The sequence below is a fragment of the Zingiber officinale genome, chromosome 5B (genome assembly GCF_018446385.1).
Source record: "Zingiber officinale cultivar Zhangliang chromosome 5B, Zo_v1.1, whole genome shotgun sequence".
Taxonomy (NCBI): domain Eukaryota; kingdom Viridiplantae; phylum Streptophyta; class Magnoliopsida; order Zingiberales; family Zingiberaceae; genus Zingiber; species Zingiber officinale.
The window spans coordinates 128171431-128181551 of NC_055995.1; positions in this window are offsets into that span (position 1 = coordinate 128171431).

Consider the following 10121-nt stretch of genomic DNA (forward strand, 5'->3'; position numbering starts at 1 on the left):
GAATGCTTCATAATATACTATCAATTCTGTCTCTATAGTAGAAGTGACTACTAGCGTATGATTGTCACTCTTCCAAGATATAGTCTCTCCAACAATCATGAAAATATAGTCTGAAGTGAACCTCCTATTATCCAAGCATCTAGTAAAATTGGAATTTGAATATCTAATCACCTCCAGGTGATCTGACCTCCGATACATAAGCATGTGTCCTTTAATTCTTTGTAAATACCAAATCACTGTCTTCACCGCTTTCCAATGTGATGGTCTCAGGTTACTTACATATCTTCTTAACATTCTCACTATAAACGTTATATTTGATTGTGTACAAACCTGGGTAACTTTCTACAGCTAACGCACAAGGGAATTGTTTTATCTTCTTTATTTCAAGTTCAAGCCGTGGAGAATGTTGCAGACGGAATCTGTCACCTCTAAACGCAGGTGTGTCACTAGGTGCACAATTTTACATGTCATACCTTATAAGTATCTTTTCAATATATGCCTTCTGTGAAAGTCCAAGAATGTTCTTGATTGATCATGATAAATCTGTATATCTCAAACAAAGGATGTTTCATCAAGATCTTTTATTTCAAAAATACTGGATAGAAATGACTTGATTTCATGCAGCAAACTCTTATTATTGCTTGCAAGTAATATGTTATCCACATGCAAGACAAGTATAACATATTTGCTCCTACTGAACTTGATATATATGCATCGATCAATAGAGTTCTCTTTAAATCCAAATGAGATAACTATTTGATCAAATTTTTGGTACCATTGACGAGATGCTTATTTCAAACTATAAATAAATTTTAATCTAATTTTTATGTGCTATATATATATATATATATATATATATATATATATATATATATATATATATATATATATATATATATATATATATATATATATATATATATATTGTAGGATCGAAAGCGCTAGAGGGGGGGGGGGGGTTGAATAGCGCTCGTGGCTTTCACGTTCATTTCAGAACTATCGAGTAGAATACGCAGCGAAAATAAATGAAACAATTGCAAACACACAAACACCAAGGGTTTTACTTGGTTCGAAACCTGGGGCGACTCCTACTCCAAGGCACACACTCGTTGAGCGTTTACTTTGGGCAATCACTATAAGCTCGAAAATTTATAATTTGAAATACAAGTAAAGCAGTAATGAAATTATACCGAATGGAAAACACAAAATTTTAAAGTTTCGGGTCGTCGGTGTCTTGTTACAGCTTTATCGGATCGTCATTTGAGCAGTACATGGAAGAATGGTTGCGAGTTCTTGTTGTATGCTTGCTGCTGGTCGAACCATGCATATATAGCCTATGGAGGGCACCTCCAACCACATCGAGGGCTCCCTCAACCCCGCCAAAAACGTAGTGTTGATAAACTTTGACTCCTTCACCGCTTATCTGCCTGAGGGCGCCTCCAACTGCATGGAGGGTGCCCTCCACTAGCGACCAGAGCGCCTCCAAGCTCCATGGAGGTGCCCTCGCGCCTCCATGCTCCATGGAGGCACCCTTTGTCCTGCTACGCGGAGGTCTTCAACTAGTGACCCGAGGCGCCTCCAAGCTCCATGGAGGGCGCCTCAGGACTGTTCATCCGAGGCTTTTGCTTCTTTATCACCCCCTGCAAGATGTGTTAGTCCAAAATACAAAACATATCCTGCAAGCTAGAGTTTAGCACAACAAAATAAGTCAAACATAAGTATTTGACAGTCTCTGGACTGTCTGGTTCTAACTTCCGATTTCCCGTCCGGAAGCCCTAGGTCGAATCGACACCTACTATTCCCTCACCGAGGAACGCGTCCTCACCTACTCCACTCAGGAGAATTTACCTGTTGCTAGACCGGTCCTCCAGACTAATTGGACTTTTGCTCAGCGTCCGAGGCTCCAAGACTTTATGTTTGGCGTACGCTCCATGATCTGTCCAGTCTTCCACCTGGTTCGCAACACCAGGACTTTCCACCTAGAGTCCCCAACTCTAAGACTTTTGCTCGAAGCGCTCGACTCGCCAAGATTTTCCGTCTAGGGTTACCAGCTCCTAGGACCTAGGGTTACCACCCCCTACGGTTTTCAACTTGCCTAACCGCAGCTAGGACTTTTGCCTAAGTACACTTAGGACTTTCCTGCAAACTCATCAAATATGTTAGACAACAAATTACCTTAACTTTGAACTCTTTGTCATTATCAAAACTTAGGTTCGATAGTCGGATGCTTCCCGCACCAACAATCTCCTCCTTTTTGATTATGGCAACAAAATTTAAAGTTAAGTAAAATAAAAATATGAAAGTCGATAAATGCGTACAAGCATAGATTCAAGTGCAATCAAATGACAGGAAAAAATTTAGTTGCAACTTGTTTGTATCTCCCCCTTAATCACTTATTTACTTAACTTTCACTTTACTTAACTTCCACTTTCCTCTCTCCCTTTGCCATATATCAAAAATATTACTTAAAAGGGGGGAAAAAAAAAATGGAAAGATAGGAAATATTTAACTCCCCCTTAAAGGTAGCTTTTACTTAAATATAGTTTTGCAAAAAGAAGCAAAAATTTGAAGAAGACTTTAATTAAATATTTAAAAATACCTGATCTTTAAAGAATTTTAGGCATAGGTAAGTACAAGCTTTAAAAGAAGTTGACTAAACACTTAGCTTTAAAAGTACTCAATTTAAATAAAGATTCTCATAAAAGTTTTAGCTTAGTCAAGTACTTAGTAAAAGCTTATGATAAAAATACTTTTGACAAACACTGAGCTTAAAAACTAATTTAATATTAACCATTCAAAAATTAAGCTAAAAAATAATTTTAATTTTGAATAAACACTAAGTTGAATAATAATTTATTTAAACAAAAAAAATAATTCCATTTTAATACTATGTTTAAAAATGACCAAGTTTTAAAAATAATTTTAAGTAAAGTCTAACAAAAAAACTTCTATTTGAAAAATACTTTTAAAAACATGAACTTGGCTTAATTTGAAAAATCATTCTTTTACTGCTAAAATTTTTTTAAAGGCCTAGAGTCCAAGCATGAGTAACAGAATATCTACTTTCAAACAAATATCTAACCCTTAGTTACTAGTTGTTTTACCATGAGGTAGCAACTTTCACTTGGTTAGTCAAATTAAGTATTCTGGTTAGTTTGACTAAGTATGGATAACTTAATTGATTAATATGAATTTGGTATTTAATGCTCAGACTTATGTTGATGCACAGACATAAGCATTCTGAAGTCCAGGCAGTACTCTATGCATCTCACACCATTCTAAGTGTCTTTCATACACAAGTAAGGTAATCCTAGTGTGCTTGTGAGATACTCTGGCTAAAACCTAGGGGTACATGCTTTCTAGGGGGTAGATACCTAGGCTAAGTCCAAATTTTGAAATACTAACAAAATTAGAATTTTGAAAATATTTTTCCTAGAATTTTAAAACCAAAATTATAAATTTTGAAATAGCAATTAAATAAGAACTAATTTTGAAAGTAAATTCTATTCTGCTAAACATATTCATCAAACAAACCAAAATAGCATGCCAATCATATACAATACATAGGAATGTATATAGTCTGATCATCGCCAGTAGGTGGTGGTAGTGGTCGTTCAGGGGCGCACAGGGTCTGAAGGATCTGCTCAAGTCTGGAAGTCATGTCATCCCGGAAAGTAGTCATCTCCCCCCGGAGTGCGCTGAACCCATCTGAGACGGATCGTTGTAACTGTGTGAAGGACTCCTCGAGACGAGTGAGTTGATCCTCGACCGACAGTGAAGTCGAGGGCTGGGTCGAGGTTGAGGGCTGTGCCGGAGAAGGAGGATGCCCAAAGATCTCTACCTCCGTAAACTCTAACCACTCCTCTCCCTCGGTTGGGACATATAACTCATCTCTTGCTAGAGCGGCTGGCTACGGCCCACCTCTCTATACTAGGATCCCCTGGGCAGTAATGTCTATATGCACTAGGGCTAACTGACGCTGACCGAACTCATTATAAGGACTAAGGGAAGTAACCCCCCTCCCCTGGGTCATGTCTATCTCTAAGGTCAAAAACATATATGTCAAGATATGATAATGGGCATATGGACCTCGAGTCTAGTGACAAGACTGGATGCATGTATGATGTTATGAAACATATGTAATGCTATATCTATATCTAACCGCTGACTGAGAGCATACAAAAAGAAGGAGTGAGAAGGTCGCATCGTCGGAACGTTCTGAGATGCGATCGGCAAAATGCAGGCAGCCAGGACCTGATACATGATATAGTCCTAGATCCTAAGAGAGAGTGACCTGAAGTCAGTCACTGCAGGTGATCTCTCCTCCCCAAAAAGATACATATAGAAAATATCTAAGCTAATATTGGAGTAGGGCTCACCAAATGGCATGTCCCTACTAGGGTAACACAAAAATAAACATGTGGATGACCTAAGTTCTAGACTAGTGCATAAGAGGGTGGGAGAAAACTGAAAATCCTTTCCACTAACTCTGGTGGAGTAGGTCAGATTATCTACTCTATCTAGGTTGTTATAAAACTGAGCACACAAGTCATGATTAACTACATGACTGCAGTAAACCAACCTATCCAACTGGTAATGCTCAATCATTTGGATAATAGTAGTACAATATTTAGCAAAAAATGATCTGCTTAAATATCTACACTTTAATGGGGAAAAGGTATGCTTAATGAACTCTAGCCTATGCCGCTCAGTAGGAAACCTAGGATCCGTGGATGGGGTGCTACTAGTAGCAGGGTCTATGTTTCATCTTTTCCTAGATTTATATACACAAAAATGTAACAAAAATGCACAAAAAATATATATTGGAGCAATATAATGAAATAGGGTATACCTAGGAAGCATTTTGGGTTGAAGGGGAGAAAATCAGGTTGCAGGGGGCACCTATGTGTGAGTTGAGTCGTGAAAAAACGCGAATAGAGAAAGTTCTGTTCGTTGGAAAAATTAGCGTTGAGGGCGCCTTTAATCTCGTTGAGGGCACCCTTGGTGTTTATGGGAGGCGCCTCCGACCTGTTGAGAGGCACCCTCCTTAATTTCGACGGGAGTTTTTCCTGTCGCTCCCGAGGGCACCTCCTTTCGGTGCTGGAGGCGCCCTTCGATGACCCTTCTAATTTTTTTTGTTTAAGTTAAATTGTTTTTTTATTTATTTAATTTTTGTTAAATTAAAATAAAATAATTAATTAGGTTAAATTAAATTAAATTAATTGATTAGGTTAAAATAAATTAAATTAATTAATTAAGTTAGATTCAAATTAAATTAATTAATTAGGTTGAATTAAATTAAATTAATTAATTAGGTTAAATTAAATTAATTGATTAGGTTAAATTAAATTAAGAGGGTGTTTGGCTGAGCTTATAAGCTCTCTAAAATAGCTTATAAGCTGTTTTGAAGCTTATAAGCTCTTCAAATTTGTTTGGTAAATTTTTTTTCAAACAACTTATAAGTTGTCAAAATAAGTTGTTTTGGAGCTTATAAGCTGTTTTTAAAAAAGTATGGAAGACCCTACTTTTTTAAAAAAGATCTTATTTTAATAATTTATTTCTCTAAAATATCCTTATATAATTTCATAAATCCCCATCTTATCCTTCATAAATTTTTATAAGTCTAATATCTTTTTATAATTTCTTCCAACATTGTGTCATCTTCTCCGTCAACGCCTCTTTCTAATTTTCTCTCCCCCAGTGCAGAAATTCGCCCAAAACCCTCTATTAATAAAAATCTCAAAACCCTCTATTAATAATATTATACCCTTTTTGGTAATTTTATTAATAAAAAGATCTTATAATACCAAACACATCAATATCTTTAAGTTGATTGTAATAAGTTCACCCAAACACTTTAACAACTTATTTTCAAAATAAGCTCTAACAACTTATAAGCTCCTAAAATAACTTATAAGTTGTACGAGCTTATAAGCTATTTTTAATAAGTTTAGCCAAACACCCTCTAAATTAATTGATTAGGTTATATTTATTAAATTAATTAATTAGGTTAAATTAAATTAATTGATTAGGTTAAATTGATTAAATTATTCTAATTTTTTACCTAAGTTCATCTCATCTTTTTCTAAATTATCAATCAGGAAATCTTATGGATTTTTGTGAGATGATTAATTTTATCTTTGATTTAGATAACCATCTAAGGATTAATTTACATTTGAGTTAGACTCAGATTTTTTAATTAGTCAATTAAATATACATTTCAAAGATTGGCTCCTAGGCACTAGGCCTTCTTGGGTATAAGATCATCCACCACTTCTAGACAAAGTCTTTCAAAGAAATTGAATATTTAATTTTCTTTATGAAACCTCTGAGTCTAACTAATCAAGTGTAAATTACGCATATGTCTTTATCTAGCCTAATCTAAGCATGTATACTAAGAGCAGTAAAAGAAAGCATCAAGCAATTCTATTTATAAATAAAAATAGTCTTTCTATTAGCTCCCCCTAGATCATAGCCTCAATAGGATCTATCAAGGTAGTGAATTTGATCCTTGGGGATCCAATATTATCTAAGTCCAACTTGATTAACCAAGTTCGACTTGGGGATCCATGCTTGGACTATTTTTCTATTAGTTTATTTATAATTGATAAATATGACTTGTATTTTAGTTTAGTCTTAAATCCAAGTCTGGATTGGTTGTAAATGGCTCACTGTTTTCCAAGAATCAGATCAAGATTCTTGAAACCCAAGGTGAACTATTCCAACGTATCTTTTAGTTCCTTGAATTAATTTTTCAGGCTAGAATTCTCTTCCTCAAGCTTTTGGACTTGAGTTAAGGTTCTAGTCTAAATGAGGTCAGTCAAGGAGTTAGGGTTAGTCACTTCTTTAAGGGTTTGTTACCTCCTTTTGAAGTGATTTTGTTGGTCCCCGTGGGTGTTTTGATGTGATCAACCAAGTTGGTTATGTCTTGCTTTGTGTTTGATCCCTGTGTCTGAGTGTGCAGGAGCTTAGGAGCACAGGAAGTCGAGCGGAAGATGCAACTAGCGAGAAGGACGGCACGGGAAGGGAGCCGACGGGCTCGGTGCGTTCGAAGGACGAGACAGCTGCGGAAGAGTACTCCGGTGGACTAGAAGAACGTGCGCGGCGTTCGAGGGACGAGAAGCCGGACGGAAGCCTGCTCGAGGAGAAGGCCGGAAATTGGGTTCGGGTGAGCCCTATTTCGGTTGGCCGGAATCACCCAAAAGAACGAGACTTCGCAAGACGAAGCAACCAAGCTGGAAAAGCTGCCAGCCAGCTTGGAGGCGCCTCCAGCTTGAGGGCGCCTTCAACCCCTGTTGAAGGCGCCTCGGACCCGACAGAAGTGAACGTTGAGCTGTTTGGATAAAGTTTTATCCCCTCTCTCGTTGGAGGCGCCTTGGACCTTGTTGGAGACGCCTTGGACCCTCGGGATAGACTCTCCTGGAGCTATATAAAGGCCCTTGGAGCTAGGAAAGAAACAACAACTCAAGCAATCAATTCTGTAGTCATTTCTAGCAACTAGTGAGTGTTTTAAGTGTGTAAAAGGCTTCTCCGCCTTCAGCAAAGGAGTTTTCTTACTGCCCTGGATTAACAACCCTCTTGGTTGTAACCAGGTTAATTTCTGTCTCCTTTTATTTCTGCTATTAATTTTATTATAGTTGCTTTACTTTTGAGTTGAAAGATCCGAGGAGGGTATCGTTTTAATTTTTTCAGAAGCAATTCACCCCCCTCTTGCCGGCCTCTGTTGCACCTACAATTGGTATCAAAGCTAGACTGCCTCAGAAGGACTAACCGCCGACTGAAGCACAACGATCAAGACGATGGCCGGAGCAAATATTTATCCCCCGAAGTTCGACGGAGACTTCGCGACGTGGAAACGCCGGATGGAGGTATTCTTTAAAACCGACTTCGATATTTTACTAACTATGAAATATGGTTTTGAAGTTCCGAAAGACAAAGAAGATCACCAGTGGAGCAAGAAGGAGCAGGCCGAGTTTGTTGCCAACAGAAAGGCAGAATTCCACCTGCTGAGCGTGCTGCCACCACAAGAGGTAAGTTGAGTCGGAAGCTACTCCTCCACGAAAGACCTCTGGGAAAAATTCCTGGAGCTTCACGAAGGTACCTCGGAAGCTAAGCTAGCGAGGCACGACATCCTCCGGACCCAGTTAACGAACCTCCGGATGAACCAAGGTGAGAAGGTAGCGCAACTCCAAGCAAGGATCAAAGAGCTGATCACGCAACTAACTAATCTTGGAGAAGAAGTAACTAACCGGGACTCGATCCGATACGCGCTCAACGCCTTCCCGAGAACTCAAGAATGGCCGTCCTTAGTAGATGCATACTACATCTCTAAGGACTTCGAGGTAAGTACTCTAGAAAATCTATTTTCAAGCAAGAACAAACGGTTCTGACTCCGAAGCCTCGATTGACTAAAACGAGGCTGCATTAATGGTAAGATGATTTAATAAGTTTTTTAAATCTAACAAATTTAGATCTCAGAAGCATGAGCGAAAAAGGAGAATGGTTCGTTGCTACAACTGCAACGAAGAAGGGCACATCAAGGAGGATTGCCCGAAATTAAAGAGCAAGCAGAAAGAAAAGGTCAAGTACAAGAAGCCAGAATCCTCCAAGCACAAGAACCTGAAGGTCACTTGGTCAGATTCGTCATCTTCCGATTCAGACATCGAAGCCTTCTCGAGGTTAGCGCTAATGGCTAACCATCAGATAGAAGAAGAGTCAAGCTCAGAGATGAGCATAGATGAAGGGGGAGGAACATCATCAGCAGAAAGCGACGATGAAGGGGGAGCGTCACCAAGTCAGGTAAGTCAGGTACGCAATCTAACCCCGACTCAGTCTTTTCGCTTTATTAAGTCTCTTTCTAAAGATCTATTCAAATTAGAAAAAGAAAATGTTGAATTGAAATTGAAATTAGCAAAAGCATGTCCACATGAGATGTACGATAATCTAAAATCAGAAAATGATAATCTAAAATTAGAAATTAAAAATTTAAAAACTGATGCATGCTTAAATAGATTTCCAAAATCAAAAGTTAGAATTTATGGAAAATTGAATTGGTACATTAGAAATCATCAGGGTCAACTTAGAAGAGTGCCTAAGAACTATGTACCCCCAAAATTTTTGAATAACCCTGTAGGAAGGAACCTCTATTGGGTTCCGAAATCTGTGCTAAATTAATTTATTTAATTAACAGCTTATAGTTAGAAAATTAAACTTTGAATTTCTTTATGGAAACTTTATCTAAGGAAGTGGTTGTTGCTCCAATAACCAAGAAGGCCTAGTACCTCGCCACGACCTGGAAGCCGAAATATCGAAATAAAAATGTTTAATTAACTTTTTGATAAAAGTATTAAAATTAGAATTAAATAATACTTTGAAAAGTTTTTAAACATTTCCTTAGAAATTCATTTTTATGTCTCTTGAAAGCTTCATTTAGAATTTTTTTTTCTAAAAATCAATTTTTTTTACTTAGAAATTATTTTGAAAAAAAAACAAATTATTTTAGTTAGAATTCTTTTGTCACTTAAAAATTGTACTTGGAATTAAAAAAAAAATTTCCAAAAATTTCATTTTACTTAGAAATTTTTTTGAAATTTCTATTTTTGAAAATTCTGAAAATTCAGCTTACTTAGACATTTTTTCATCTTAAATTAGAATTTTTTTTAAAAAAATTTATGCTAAAATTTTTTTTCTGTTACCCCGTTTTTGCTGTGATCAAAGGGGGAGAGAAAGGTACAAGTTTAGAGAAGTACATATTTAGGGGGAGAGAATTTTTAAAAATTAAAGATATTTTTTTGGTTAACTCTTAATTTAGTAGTTGTAATTTTATTTATTGCAAACTGATGCTTAATATGTTAGTTTAGTAATTTTCTTTTAAAATTACTTTTCTGTCTATTTTTACCCTAACTTGAACTTGGTTTGATGCACATCAAAAAGGGGGAGATTGTTGTTCCCCATGGGTGTTTTGATGTGATCAATCAAGTTGGTTAGGTCCTGCTTTGTGTTTGATCCCTGTGTCTGAGTGTGCAGGAGCTTAGGAGCGCAGGAAGTCGAGCAGAAGACGCAGCTAGCGAGAAGGACGACACGGGAAGGGAGCCGACGGGCTCGGTGCGTCCGAAGGACGA